Raw genomic sequence first — 16,492 nt, 5'->3', positions numbered from 1 at the left:
TTATTTTATTTAATTTATTCGTTTAGATTGTATGGCCCATTTCGCAAGCGCCATAGCGTGCGAGCCTGCCTCAGCTTGTCAAAAATGCGTTTTTACTGTGGTGGTGATAGTAAACATTTAAACTAACATTGTGATATGCTTGAAGTGTTTTATATCTATGGATATTATTATAGAGTTGATTTGAGAGGATAAATTGATCAAACATGTGGTTAACTCACTGTCGGCCGCTGGCCGCTTGGTCGTTAGGATACTTTAAAAAACTAAAACTTTTATTAACAAACAAAAATTGCTCCAAACATTTTTTCTAAATTACCTTTATAAATAAACTAAACGAAATATAACTACTTTGACATTACAAACAAAGCTGAACTTTGGCTGCAACAATGTGTAATAGGGAAGGAGAAAAAAAACACGGCTCCAGTCTGGAGTATTTACGTGTCATGTTATCATATCAGTCCTGTTCATTTTCAATATTGTGGTTATCGCCAATACCGGTATATTGTCACACCCTAAATTAACATGATGTCGATATTTTGTGCTTTGAATATCACGGTTATCGCCAATACCGGTATATTGCGACACCCCTAATAACAGCAAAATAATGCAAGAAGACCTACACACTTTCAAATTACAACCTTTTGATTCTTTAGATCATGGAAATTAAGGGTAAAAAATATATTATCCTAAATAAAAATTAAAAAATTTAATAAATATTAAATAAACATTTTCCCTTGTGAAACGGCTTTAACACTCGTCATTCTGCGTTGACCTTTATATGTGCAGCGGATCAGGGGATCGTGGCTTTGAAATCGAGTCCATTTGGGCTTATTCTTCCAAACTGTCAGTAGTTGTCAGGAAAACACCTAAAATGGCGGCTTTGTTTCACCTGTCGATAACCGTTCTGGGTATGAAGGACCTGCCGAGAACCACTTTCGCCTCCGTCACGGAAAACATACAAGATGACGGCACAATCGAGTAAAGCGTTGGTGACATTCATTATCATGTAATCATAATGGGCGATATATTGCATCACAAAAAATGATTGAGGTCATGTACATATATTGTGCGATATATCGATATATTGATTATTGCGGCAGGCCTAGTCACACGGAGGAGTGGTGGAGTAACAACTCTTCAACTAATTTGTCGGGAAACAGAATTGTTGAACTATGTTGGCAATGGCGGAACTTGCGAGCATTGTTGGCTAACTGTATCAAATGATTAATGACACTTAATATAAAGTGGGTTCAATGTATTTATTGTTCTTTGTGCTGGTCTGCTTTGGCTGCAGTAATGCTTAGCGAATGAGTTTCAGTTAGAAGGGGATTATGGGATATTAGACTGTTTCTTAGACCAGCACATGATTGTTCAGGAGATTTTTCAGCTCCAGGTACCGCCTGCCACTGATCTGAACATTAGCTGTGTTCGCTCTTGTGATAAAAAAAAATTGATTTGACCATTTTCCTCTTTTATTCTCACAGAATGGGATGTTTAGTGCAGGTGAGGTGCTGGGATTGACTCCAGCGTCCCTACAGAGGACAAACGCTTCTGAGAATGGATGGATGAATAATGTGTATAGTTTCCTTTTCTGATGCTCGGATGTGTCTCAGCTTTTCTTTCATGTGTGGACTCCCTATGGTCATTGGTTTGGACTGGGCTTTAAGAAGAAGAGCTGAAGCTCATTGATCTCCAAATTCCTCCCTAATCCGTGTGTTATGATTGCACTGAATGATTACAGCTACAGAAGAAATTAAACTATTTGTGCTGAAGCGCCTGGGGTGGACTAAAACACGACATGAAACACGAGTTCAACTTGAGTTCAACAAGTACCTAAATCACAGCTGTTACAGTGAGCCACTGAGGTGGTTAATAGACTTGCTCTGTTTCGGGGCCAGAAAGGCCTTTGGGTGCCAGCAGTGGTGGTGCAGCTGGTCACCTCAAGAAGCGGAGACACACATACTGTAGGTTATAAGTAGAAGCCTCATTTTTAGGACGTTAGTGCTCAGCTGTTATGCAGGGTTTTAAAAGGGTTAGTTCATCCAAAAATGAAACTGATGGATTTCCTCACCCTCAAGGCATCCTAGGTGTGTATGACATTCTTCTTTCAGACGAGTAAAATCAGGGTTATATTAAAAAAGTCCTGGCTAATCCAAGCTTTATAATGGCTAGGTCTATATGATATTCTTCTTTCGCCGTAAACCGATGCCAGAGTTAGTTATTTTAGTCTCTAAAGTTTTAAATATGGATATTTTTCTCTCACAAATGTGTCACTTCGCTTCAGAAGGCCTTTATTAACCCCCCGGAGGCGTGTGGAGCAGTTATATGATTGATGGATGCACTTTTATGATGGATAGATGCACTTTTATGATGGATGGATGCACTTTTATGATGGATAGATGCACTTTTATGATTGATGGATGCACTTTTATGATGGATAGATGCACTTTTATGATGGATAGATGCACTTTTATGATGGATGGATGCACATTTATGATGGATAGATGCACTTTTATGATTGATGGATGCACTTTTATGATGGATAGATGCACTTTTATGATGGATGGCTGCACTTTTATGATGAATGGATGCGCTTTTATGATGGATGGATGCACTTCTATGAATTATACCTGCACCTGTGTCTTTATCTTCAGCCTATCATCGCACTGTACGGCAGAGTGTCTGAACGATTTCCGCCCTGTTGCTCTTGCCCCCATTATTATGAAGTGCTTTGAGTCAGGTTTCCCATACCATATCAGCTGAATAGGTCGACAGAGGATCTTCGACAGAGCCATCTGTACTGCTCTTCATTCAGCCCTCACACACTTGGATAATAATAATACAAACATATGGATGCTGTTCATTGATTTTAGTTCCGCTTTTAACACTGTCATCCCTACTAAACTGACCATCAAGTTTCTGGATTTTTGTATTAATCGACCCCAGTCTGTCCTCACATGTCCTAAACTCTCATTCTGAACACTGACCGGTGTCCCACAGGTCAACCAAATGAACCATCACTGAACTTACTTAAGCTGGCTTTCTTCTAGATCTGCTGTACGGCCCAAACAATCTCTATTCCATTATTTTCCTGTTATCACTGTAGTTAGAACTGGAGCTGCTGCGTTTTGGACCAGCTGGAGTTTGTTTATTAAGCGAGCAGGGCAACCACCCAGTAGAGCATTACAATAATCTACAGCTCATGAACGACTCAACTCACTGTTCAGCATTTGGCATTGAGAGCATGTCGTAATTTAGAGATATTTTTAAGGTGGAAGAATGCAGTTTTACAGATGCTAGAAATGTGGCATTCAAAAGATTGTACGATCATAATTAGAGACCTCCCATCTTGGAAGAGATACATGAGAATCAGGGCCTTCCCTTCAACCATCACCCTGAACTCTACATTACTCCGTTAGAATTTATGTTTACTGTAATCTATCCAAGGGTTATATTACTGTCTAAAGTCCCGTTTCCACCGAAATTACCCAGAACAATTTGTAAAAGGGAACTTTTTTTACAGGAACTTGTTTTCCCCCAGAGCTGCTACTGTCTGCATTTCCACTGTGGTCTAAAGTACCGAGAAGATTAGGAAAATTAGTCCAGAGATGTGGGACTGTGCGCGACTGCTCCTCCAGTCAGAGATGGACAGGAATCACTTTTGTGTGATACTGTCTGCAACAATAACAAGTGGAGGAGATGCAAGCAGCGCTTTTGCTAGTTATGTATTGGTAGAGGTCATTAACAAAATGGCGGAAAAGAGACGAGCACTGATACTAAAGAGACGAGCACAGATACCAAAGCTAGATTTAAAGCTAGATTTAAAATAAAACAACGTATGTTATTATCAGCTATTGCGGACATTGATTGGCTGAGACGAACGCGTGCCATCGGACAGAAAGAGCAAGACTGATATTTACTGAACGCAGAACGAACCTCGCAAGACTTTTAAAAATTATGGTTGAAATAAAGTGCTGCGAGAGCTCAAACCAATCAGCATGTTCAGCGCACAAGTCCCACCCCCGAAAGTTCCCGAACTTTGAGAAAGTACTACCCCGGGAGCAGGGCCGTTTGGCGGGGGAAATATTTACCCGGAACTTCATTTAGATCCTGCGGTCGAAACACACCGAGTACCAGCCCAAAGGTCCTGCGGTGGAAACGCGGCTTAATATCTAAACTCATTTCTAACTTTCTCTCTTTGCTGTAGTGTATATACAGTATTTTCTATTCAGCTATTTATGTATTACTGTAGATGTATATTTTTCAATTGCACTTTTGTCTACTTGCACAATACTATTATTTGCACTTCTGGTAGATGCTAAACTACATTTCGTTGCTGAGTACTTGTGCTGTGCAATGACAGTAAAGTTGTATCTATCTGTATAGCCGTGGCTCCCTTTGGAGGACACCTTTACTGTGTTTCTTTAGTGTAATTCCTCCAGGTACCAACAGACACAAGTGGCTTTCTCATACTGATGGATTTATTGAATCCAGCTTGGTCAGGATCATAAACACACCGTGAAAACTAAAAGCACAGTACAAACAATAATTAGCTTAAAGAAAGAAATTTCACAGATTTTGACAAATACAACATACAAAACATACCTCGTTGGCTGAGTACCGAGAGAGGAATTAGTTTGTCCTTTTCTTCTTCTTTTTGTTTATCTTATTTCTCTTAAACTTAGCTTAGTGACCACACTTTAGTCATGCATCTTTCTTTCTCTTGAGAGATTGCTTCTTCTACGGAAAAGAACCTCTTCTCTGCATACAAAGCTCACTCTTAAGCTACAGCGCCCCCTAGTGGCACTTAACGGTAATAATAATAATAAAAATACAGAAAATGAATAGAAACGAAAATGAGGCAGTAACATTTAGTAAAGTTAGTTTGTGTGGGAAGACGGAGACAGGAACCGGCAAACATTTAAAAGACTTTAATCAAATAAATAAACAAAATGAAAGTAAAAGCGGCAGCCCCTCACGGACGACTGCCACACACACACAAAAAAATGTAAACAAAACACAACGTAAATTCCGTCACTCCGCCTTGAGACATTATCACTCATTATCACCCGCTCTCACGGTCCCTCGTCTCGCTGCTTGCCACAGTTTCCCAAAAGCATCGTTAGCCAACTACAGTGCATCCGGAAAGTATTTACAGCACTTCACTTTTTCCACTTTTTTGTTATGTTACAGCCTTAGTCCAAAATGGATTCAATTTAAAAATTCTTCAAACAATACCCCATAATGACAAGGTGAAAGAGGTTTGTTTGAAATCTTTGCAAATGTATTAAAAATAAAAAATCACAATATTTGCTCAATGCTCAATATTTTGTAGAGGCCCCTTTGACACCAATCACAGCCTTTTTGAGTTTGATGCTAAAGCTTGCCACACCTATTTTTGGCCAGTTTCTCCCATTCTTCTTCACAGGACCTCTCAAGCTCCATCAGGTTGGATGGGGAGCGTCATAATCAGATCTCTCCAGAGATGTTCAATCGGGTTCAAGTCTGGGCTCTGGCTTGGCCACTCAAGGACTTTCACAGAGTCGTCCCATAGCCACTACTTTGTTATCTTGGCTGAAGATGAACCTTCACCGCAGTCTGAGGTCCAGAGCGCTCTGGAGCAGGTTTTCATCAAGGATGTCTCTGTGCTGCATTCATCTTTCCCTCGATCCTGACTAGTCTCCCAGTTCCTGCCACTGAAAAACATCCCCACATCATGATGCTGCCACCACCATGCTTCACTGTAGGGATGGGATTGGCCAGGGGATGAGCAGGTGCCTGGTTTCCTCCATTCAGGCCAAAGAGTTCAATCTTTGTTTCATCACACCAGAGAATTTTGTTTCTCATGGTCTGAGAGTCCTTCAGGTCCTTTTGGCAGACTCCAGACGGGCTGTCATGTGCCTGAGGAGTGGCTTCCGTCTGGCCACGCCCCCACACAGGCCTGATTGGTGGAGTGTAACATGCACTGTTAACTGTGGGACCTTATATAGACAGGTGTGTGCCTTTCCAAATCATGTCCAATCAGCTGAATTTACCACAGGTGGACTCCAGTCGAGCTGTAGAAACATCTGAAGGATGATCAGTGGAAACAGGAGCACCTGAGTTGTGAATACTTATGAACATGTGATTTCTTTTCATTTTTTTTTTTTTATAAATTTGCAAAAATTTTAAACAAACTTCTTTCCCTTTGTCATTATGGGGTATTGTTTGTAGAATTGAGGAAAAAATATGAATTTAATCCATTTTGGAATAAGGCTGTAACAAAAAATGTGGAAAAAGTTAGGCTCTGTAAATACTTTCCGGATGCACTGTATAGTCGCATCCTTATCAGCATTGTTTAACGAGTATGTGTTTCCAGAAATAGATCCAATGAACATTTGCAAACAGCACTGCAGAATTGTGTGATTGACCCGTGAGAGGGCCGTTTTTGAAGAGTGTGTTCAAGATTGAATTTGGAAATAAAGCAAAATTTGAAAAATTTGAATTCTCCTCAGAAGCCTTGCCCGTAAAAATCTAGCATTAATTCAATCTCAAACGGATTCATCCACGTGGTTGAGTGACAGGTTTTGTGACAATACAGTTCATGGATTTCTAATTGATTTCTTCAACGATGCATCGTATGGTAGTCAGCAGTGTGACGTCGCTGTACCGGAAACACACCCCTGATCAGCAGGTTCAGTATATAATCAACCCATTTGACCTTTATTTGAGGCATGTTTTTAAATGACAGTTTCCTTCAAGGAAACGTCCGGTTACGTATGTAACCCTCGTTCCCTGAGGAGGGAACGGAGACGTACGTTAGTGACTAACGAATGGGGGTTTCGCTTAGAAGCCAATCATCTTCATCGTATTCAACAGCGCCCAATGGCAGTGCCAATGCCATGGGCATGCGGAATTTGCATGCGTAACTCCGCCCCACCTCGTGGGTATATAAGGAAGTACGCTGCGAACATCGCATTATGTTACTGCTGCAGGAGCCAAGACTGAACTCCGCGTTCCAGGCAGCACAGCTGACGTGGCTAAGGAAACGTACGTCTCCGTTCCCTCCTCAGGGAACGAGGGTTACATACGTAACCGGACGTTCCCTTTCGTTCAGTCACTACGACGTACGTTAGTGACTAACGAATGGGGGAACCTGTAAAACAGCGCCACTCAGCTGTCATCCAGTGCCCTGCGTAAGTGTGAGATCCCACCACTTAAGGCCCTAGGACTCCCACTTATCACAGGATTACCAAGGTACACTGGGAAGCATATCCCAGTGAGGGAATGCCAAGGTGCCTACCGTAGGGAGGACTTAGAGAATACACATATGACCCGCTGAGGGTTGCATATGGAAGATCTCTAGGGTACCAGCCGAAGGTGGATTTTTAACCCTAGGGGTGGCAGGGACTTGCCAAGGGAAAGACACCTGCTCACTGAGGAGGCTTACGGTGGGAATACTCGTGTGGGGGTCGCCAGAGGGGAACCATGCACACGGAGCACCTGGCCGGACATGAGGGTCTGGGCTCGAAAGGGCAGACTGAACTGATGTCGGCGTTGACAGTGCTGGAGGAGCTCAGGGCTCTCGGGGAGCTCACCTGAGGAAAATATCGCACGTATCCAGTCATGGGAGTGGAATGGCGAGCAAGCGAAGACACCTGAGCGTGGTCCATTACCGGCCCCTCGGGGGGGCGAGTACAAAGTCGGACACTGGCTCCACTCGGAGATTGTAGAATCTGGCGAATGTGTTGGGTGTCGCCCAGCCTGCAGCTCTGCAGATGTCTGTTAGCGAGGCGCCATGCGCTAGAGCCCAAGAGGAGGCCACACTCCGGGTGGAGTGTGCCCTCACACCAAGGGGACATGGTCGACCTTACTGCTGGTAAGCCAAAACAATGGTGTCCACTATCCAGTGAGACAACCTCTGCTTTGAGAGAGCACTTCCCTTCCGCTCTCCACCATAACAGACAAAGAGCTGGTCTGAGGTCCTGAAACACTGCGTCATGTCTACGTAGGCGCGGAGAGCGCGTACTGGACAGAGCAATGCCAAGGCTGGGTCTGCCTCCTCCAAAGGCAGCGCTTGCAGGTTCACCACCTGATCTCTGGAACGGAGTGGTGGGAACCTTGGGCACATATCCGGGCCGGGGTCTCAGGATCACGTGAGAGTTAGCCGGCCCGAACTCAAGGCACGCTTCGTCAACCGAAAATGCTTGCAGGTCCCCGACCCTCTAAGCGAGGCCAATGCGGTCAGCAGAGCCGTCTTCATAGACAAGAGCTTAATCTCGGCCGACCGCAAAGGCTCAAGGGAGGCCTCTACAGAGCACTTAAGACTACTGAGAGGTCCCAAGAGGGAACGAGAGGAGAGCGAGGAAGATTCAGTCTCCTCGCCCCCCTCAGGAACCTGATGATCAGGTCGTGCTGCTACTTACCTTATTGTCTCCCAGGAGATCGTGGTAGGCAGATATTGCGGCCACGTACACTTAAGGGTGGAAGGAGACAGCCTTCGTCCCACCCCCTCCTGGAGAAACGAAGCACAGACCCGATCGGGCATTTCCAGGGGTCTTCCTGGCGGGAAGAGCACCATGTGACGAAGAGGTCCCACTTCAACGCATAGAGGTGTCGTGTAGACTCTGCCCTAGCGGAAGTGATGGTAGCGACCACCGCAGGTGGAGGGCTACTCAAACCAGCCGCGTCCCGTCCAGAAGCCACACGTGGAGCTTCCAGAACGCTGGATGCGGGTGCCAAAAGGTGCCCCGTCTCTGAGGAGTCTCAGAGGAATAGGCCAGGGAGGGGCTGTCGCAAGGAGTAGCAGTTCTGAGAACCAGGTCCGGCCGTGCCAACGGGGCGACCAACATGACCTGCTCCTTGTCCTCCCTGATCTTGCACAGTACCTGTGCGAGAAGGCTCACTGGGGGAAACGCATAATAGCGTAGCCCCGACGACCAGCTGTGCGCCAGTGCATCCGTGCCGACCATAGGTCAGGGAATAATACAGGGAGCAATGGGAAGAGTCCTGGGAGGCAACAGGACTACCTGTGCGTCACCGAACCGTTCCCATATCAGCTGGGCCGTCTGGGGATGGAGTCTCCATTCTCCAGGAAGTGGCTGAAGCCGTGAGAGCTCGAGGCTGCACGGTTCAGGACTCCCAGGATGTGGACAGCATGAAGGGACCTCAGATGCTTCTGACTCCATAAAACGAGATGGCGGGCGAGTTGAGACATACGGCGGGAGCGTAGACCGCCCGGCCGTGTCGTCTGTCCTGACTAGTACATGTTGACCCTTCAGCAACGCTCGGAAGCGGTGCAGGGCGAACCGTACTGCCAGCAACTCGAGGCAATTGACATGCAGAAGGCACTGGGGTCCTATCCAGGAGCCCGTGGCTGCTTGTCCATTGCACATGGCACCCCAGCCCGTGGATGATGCATCTGTTGATACAACAAGATGCCTGGAAACTCGTTCTAAGGACACTCGGGTCCGTAGAAAGCTGAGGTTCGACCACGGGGAGAGAGTCTGTAAGCAGGCCCGAGTCACTTGTACCCGGAGCGTGCCAGACCGCCATGCCCATCTCGGGACTCGATCGCGTAGCCCGTGCTGAAGCGGTCTCATATGAAGCAATCCGAGCGGCGTTACCGCGGCTGCAGATGCCATATGCCCCAGGAGCCTCTGAAACAGTTTCAGTGGAACCGCACTCTTGCCCTCGACTTGTCGAAGGGAAGTCAGCAGAGACTGCGCGCGCTCGCTCGAAAGCAGCGCGCACATGGCGACCGAGTCGATCCATACCGAGAAAAGAGATCCTCTGCGCGGGGCAAAGTTTGCTCTTCTCCCAGTTGACCCGAAGGCCCAGACGGGCTAGGTGATGGAGCACCAAATCTCTGTGTCCGCAAACCTGCTCTCGAGAGTGACCCAGTAAGCCAGTCGTCGAGGTAATTCAGGATGCGAACCCCGTGCTGCCGAAGGGGCGCAAGGGCTGCCTCGGCAATCTTCGTAAAGACGCGAGGGGACAGAGATAGCCCGAATGGTAGAACTGCGTACTGATATGCCTGCCCCTCGAAAGCAAACCGTAGGAACGGTCTGTGTCGAGGTAGAATGGAGACATGGAAGTAGGCGTCCTTCAGGTCGATCGCTGCAACCAATCGACTGGACGAACGCTTTCGAAAAGGCGTTTCGCTGTCAACATCTTGAACGGAAACCGGTGGAGGTAACGGTTCAAGACGCGCAGGTCCAGGATCGGTCAAGCCCACCGGTCTTTATGGGTACAATGAAGTACGGGCTGTAACACCCGGAATTCACCTCGGCTGGAGGGACAGGTTCGATCGCACCCTTCGCCAGTAGGGTGGCAACCTCCGCTCGCATGACGGGGGCATTAGCCCCGATCATAGTGGAACGGACTCCCCGAAAGCGGGGAGGAACCTGCGCGAACTGAATCGCGTAGCCGCACCTGACTGTCTTCGCGACCCAGCGGGACAGCCCTGGAATCTGAAGCCAGGCTCCCAGGAACTGCACCAGCGGGGTCAATCGGACTACAGGTGTACCCGGAGTGGGGCAGCGATGCAGCGTTACCGACCCGGACAAGGGAGGCTGTTGGGCGTCCCGGTGTGGGGGTGCGGTTAACGGCTGCGTCCTGACAGAGGAGACCAGGGAAGGACGCGCGTTCCACTGGGGTCTGCTCTGCCAGGAGGCTGGCGACAGAGAGGGATGCGAGTGGCGGGACCCGTGGGTGGCGCGCACTGTCATCACCGGTTCTCAGAGACAGGAACATGAGTTCTTCCCAAGCGCTGCTAGCCCGGGGGCCAGCAGCGGAAGGATTTTCCCCCGGCCCTCCACCGGGGGAAGGAGAGGCCCTGCTACCATCCCCTGGGAAGAACTGGAACCCATCTCTGAGTTGTCCACTTCCAGCGTGGCGTTTAACCAGGCTGGGGAGCGGACTGGGCGTCATCCTCAACCACCTCCACGGCGCGGCCCGGGTGAAGGCTGCTGCTGGGGCCGGGCGGGAGGAGGGAGGGCGCCCTCGGCGGCGAGCGGACTGAGGCGACTGAGCCGGCGGCTGGTGCAGCAGCTGGCCGCCGGGGCAGTACGTGTTACAGCCTCAGTCTGCTCTGGGGCGGCCGAGAACTGTTGGGCGCAGTTCCCAGCCGCGCCGCCGAAGAGGCCAGCCTGGGATATGGGTGAGTTGAGGGGGCGGGCCCACTCAACGTCCTCCAAATCACCAGGTAAGGCCAGGTGTTCTCCCGGACCACAGCTGTGGACATCTCCCGACCCAGGGAGCGTGTGGCCACCTTCACCGCCCGGGGGCGGGATCAGTCGCGGCACGCAGCTCAATGAAGAGCCCTGGGTCGGCTCCACCCTTGTGCATGTGCAACGGGGCGGCGGCCTGCCCGTAGCTCTGCAGGACCACGCCACCGAAGTAGACGAGCCCACAGGCTTTGGGAGGGTGCTTAGGACAGCCACACCACGCCACGTCAAGCCCTCTGTGGACACCGTAGTGCGCAACAGAGAGTTCAACAGTGGGGGTGAGGGGGCCCCAGTGTACCCTAGGCCGCGGCCCCATCAAGGGCAGAGAAGGTGGAGGAGGCCACCAAACGATCGCGGGAAGCACGGGGACTTCCAGGACCGCGTGATCTCCTCATGCACCTCGGGAGCGAAAGGCATTGGGGGCGGGGCCCAACAGCTGTCGGGTGCCGTCCCCAAAAACCAATCGCGCAACCACGAGCACTCGCGACTGGGCGGAGTTCCACACCAGCGCGAGACTCGCGGCTGCCCGAGATAACATGGCTGTCAACCTTAGGTCGGATCAGGCAGCGCTGACACACCCGGAGGCGGAGCACAACTCCTAATCGTCATCCCCAAAGGACTCCAGCCCACCTTGGGATGCGGCGATCGACATCTCACTGCTATCTGGAGCGTGAACGAAACGAACGAGGCGTCAGAGACGGGCCGCTGTTTCAGTCCAACACTCGCGGGTTTAAGCAATGTGCAAGAGGGGGCGTGGCCCGAGGAATGATCGTCGGGGTTCTTAATACCACGGCACCGCACTCAGGTCACCCTGGCCACCAGCCAAAGTACCGCCTCACTCGGAGACGGTAGATTGGGGTGTGGCAGAGGGGACTCTCTCTCCTCACGGAGATCACTGAGTCTCGACCGCAACATCGCGATGGTCACGTTCCCGCAGTGGGAACATGACGCATCCACAAACACTGCCCGAACGTGCTGAAGCCCAAACACATCGAGCAGTGAATGTGCCCATAGACAGCAACGGAGATCGATCGCACCCGGAAGTGCACGGGCGAACCGTCTTGAAAAAGACGTGCCACGCGCAAGCTCTTTTTGTGAGAGGAAAGCTCTGCAGAGTGCCGAAGCGCCCAGGGAAACACACACACAGCTGTTGCAGATCACTGCACAGATCAGCAGGCAGGCAGCATGAGATCGCTGGAACGCGCCGTAACACCAACACCCTGGAGAACCGCTGGTCTCTCGAAGACTGAAGAGAAGACTTCAGAATTCAGGCTTGTAGGAGTGAAGAGATCCTCTTGGCTCCAAAGCAGAAACATAATGCGATGTTCGCAGCGTACTTCCTTATATACCCACGAGGTGGGGCGGAGTTACGCATGCAAATTCCGCATGCCCATGGCATTGGCACTGCCATTGGGCGCTGTTGAATACGATGAAGATGATTGGCTTCTAAGCGAAACCCCCATTCGTTAGTCACTAACGTACGTCGTAGTGACTGAACGAAAGGGAACCCCCAGAAACCACAAGACATGTTACAGCTGATGACCCAATCCCAGTCTACCTGTACTGTCAATCACAGTATGCTTTCTTTGTGTAAGCACTTTTTATACATGCAAACCTTTAGTAAATCAGGCCTATGTCTCTGGCAGTGGGGTCGAGTTCAGAGATAGATGAGAAATGCCGATCTGCCATGCTGGCTTTGATTGTGCAGTGTTTGTTGCCCTGATGAGGTTGGCAGCATGTGTGTTGAGCCGCAAAATATCCACAGGGCTTCATAAAGCCGGGGTTTTTGGCAGGGCTGCCATTAAAAAAAACCAGTTGTATCCAAAACCAGTGCACAAAAATACACCATGAATGCAACACAAAATCTGGATCCCTGAAATGGGCATATCTTTCACTGTATTTACAGACTGGTTTACTGGTTTAGAGAAAGCCATCTTAACATTCTTTAACCTCTTACAGATAGTAGGTCATATTTTCTGACACAAATTCTTACGGTAAAATCTGTGGAGGGAGTTATTCTACTAGTTTTACTTCTCATCCATTTACCAAAACCTCATATCCTTCCACTTGCACATCGCCTCTATGGATGTGGATTAAAAAACAGGGCAACACTTTATAATAACGTTCAGTTATAAGTCACTTATAAGTTATTAATTAATGATGAAATAATAATTTACAAAACATGTTCATAAATGATTAAAAGGTGATATGCTAACATTTATATTCTTCATATAGTTATGTCACTTTTATTAGTTAATGATGAACAAATAATTTACAAAACATGACTATATAAATATAACTTGTTAAAAAGTGGTATGCTAATGATATACAAATGTGCTGTAAGTTATCTTAATAAAATGTGTAAATCATGAAATATATCAAACAGATCAATAGTAGCTGAGTATTTATGTCAAACTTGTTCCAGTATCGTCTGTATAAACAATCTTTAATCTTGAACAAATTATGAGCAGAACATTAGTAAATGATCAGTACACTGCAAAAAATGCTCTTCTTACTTAGTAATTTTGTCTTGTTTCTAATCTAAATATCTAAAAATTCTTAAATCAAGATGCTTTTACTACATGAGTAAAATGACAGAAGAGATTTTTTCTTGTTTTCTTGAAAATAAAAAAAAGTTAAAACAAGCAAAATGATCTGCCAATGGGGTGAGAAAATAATCTTGTTTCTGATTGAAATCTTGTTTCTTGTTTCTATGCCAAACAGAAATATGATTATTTTCTCACCGCATTGGCAGATCATTTTGCTTGTTTTAAGCAAAAACTCACTTCATTTTGATTTTATTTTCAAGAAAACAAGAAAAAAGATCTTATGTCATTTTACTCATCTAGTAAAAGCATCTTGATCAGGAATTTTTAGATATTTGGACTGGAAATATTTTTTTTGCAGTGTATAAACTGGTCTGCGTTTTGTAAGAAGAGTAATGTATTGTTTTCAAGGGGATAAACATTTATAAATGGCTTCCAGTGGGTTTAGTAAATGCTTTGATCTGTGATAATGTGAACCAGTTCCTCCATCAAATGCTCAGCGGTCAAAGACTGTTCCCTCACCGGTCAGCACTTACACTGCAGGACACACTACACAGTGTTCAACACCTGTTATACATGATGTGTAAATCATTTACAAAGCTTTCTGCATCCCCTAATCTACAGTGTTAACTATTCATCACTTATACGGATATAGGTGGTATAGCATACCACTTATTAATCATTTATGAATGTATTAACTAATAATTTATAAATGACTTTAAACTCCATTAACAAAACAGTCATAAAATGTTAGCTTATGAATGTATAGTCATGTTTTGTAAATGAGTAGTTTATCATTAACTAATAACTTATAAGTGACTTATAACTGAACGTATTATAAAGTGTTACCAAAAACGGATTGCTTATAATTTTTCTATTTGTCTTTAAAGTTTCCGAAGCCTTTCCTCTGTTGGATTACAGGAAGGGTTAGATCTGAGCGGATTTACAGTCCAGCGCTGGAGCTCAAGATGAGTAAACCAACTCTCACTGCTGTGTTTATCGGTACGTCTTCTTCTTTTGATATATATATGATATATATATATGGGTCAATGACATGACATGTATTTTTTGTGTCCGAATTCATTATTTTCCTAAATTTTTTTATAAAAAATGTATAAATACATGTCACATATCAAATTGATCTACAATATTTCCTTTATAAGATACTATTTAAAAAAAATTGAAATTCAATTGACTTTTTGAGTTGTGGGGTTTCAAAGACCTAAAATGTCAGGTGGTGCGACCAGCAAATTTACATTTAAAAAATTCCCACTGCAATTGCAAAATGAAGTAAGAAATATAAATGTAAACCATTATATAATGTATACAAATAATAATGATAAAAAAACCACACAAAAAACATAAAAACTCCTTATGGAAAATTCTGTTGTGAACACATAGAAAAGTGTCCGTTTATATGAATTGGACTAAAAGGGCAACACATAGAAAAGGGAAAGGGAATTTACCATGTGATATGCATTTTACAATGATTCATTTGTATATTGTATACAGCAAAAACTCCAGTGTTAAATTAACACTCTTCAGAGTTTATTTGACTCCACACTCAAGAGTGTTAAAAGTAACTCTGAAAAAGTGTTAAAGTTAATGAGATAATTAAGACATTAATTAAGTGATGATTGACCTAGTGAAGACACCTGATGATAACAAGCAGAATCACTGAAGGAAAGAGTCACCATTTTAAGTCACCATTATGGTGATCTGTGTTTGCTTTAGTTGGGCTCATCAAGTCAAGGGTTGACTTTTTAACATTAGTTTTATTTTCTCTGGCTTCTTTAACTGTGTGTTTGGAAAACGCATTTTGTTATGGCAAAGCAAGCACAGAAAAAATCTATTCAGGAGTTGATTATGTTTAGATTAACATTATTAATGTAATCATCATTTAGTGACCTGATGGAATTATATCATTATGAGACTAATCTCTAATTGTGTGGGTGATGTGGTGATGTTACATTATAGAGTACAACAGCTCTGTGAAGCTACATCATGAGAATCTGCACAAAAAAGTTTGCAACTACTTTGTTGCTTTAGACACACACACACAGACATCAAGAATCAGCGTATTAATCTCAACAATGGTGACAAACAGCATATCAAATACACAGATCAACTCTGAACATCACAAAACAAGCTACTAAAAAGTCACATAAAACAGCAAAAATAAAAGAAAATGGTTAGAATAAAAAAAATAGTAAAACAATTAATCTTATAATTTATTCATGCTGCAATGCATGCTGGGAGCCATTGGTGAGTTTTGATTGGTGCACCCAGAATGCACTGCACAAAGCTTTTTGATGGCCACCATTGTGGAGATTCTTACGCTGACTCTTGACCTTTTTTTTAACAGATTATTATTTTGTTTTTTAAATCCCTCTGATTATATTGAAAACAACAGATCTTATGCTGTAGAATCAGGGTTGCTGTAATCAATAAAGTAAACCTAACTCAAAGATTAGGCTCTAAATAACATCAGTGATTCAGCTCATGAAGATTTTGTCAAAACATAACCAAAAACATCTGGTCACATTTTCTCTGGATTTGTCTGGCCACTATAAAGCAGCCAGACAAAAATGAATGTTAAAATGTCAAGGGTCCAGAGCCCAACTAAAGCAAACAATGATCACCATAATGGTGACTTCAAAATGGCATTCAGTGATTCTGCTTGTTATCATCAGGTGTCTTCACTAATGGTCAATCATCACTTAATTAATCTCTTAATTATCT

Source organism: Gobio gobio (genome assembly GCF_949357685.1).
Source record: "Gobio gobio genome assembly, chromosome: 18".
Classification (NCBI taxonomy): Eukaryota; Metazoa; Chordata; class Actinopteri; order Cypriniformes; family Gobionidae; genus Gobio; species Gobio gobio.
This window is presented reverse-complemented; position numbering follows the sequence as displayed.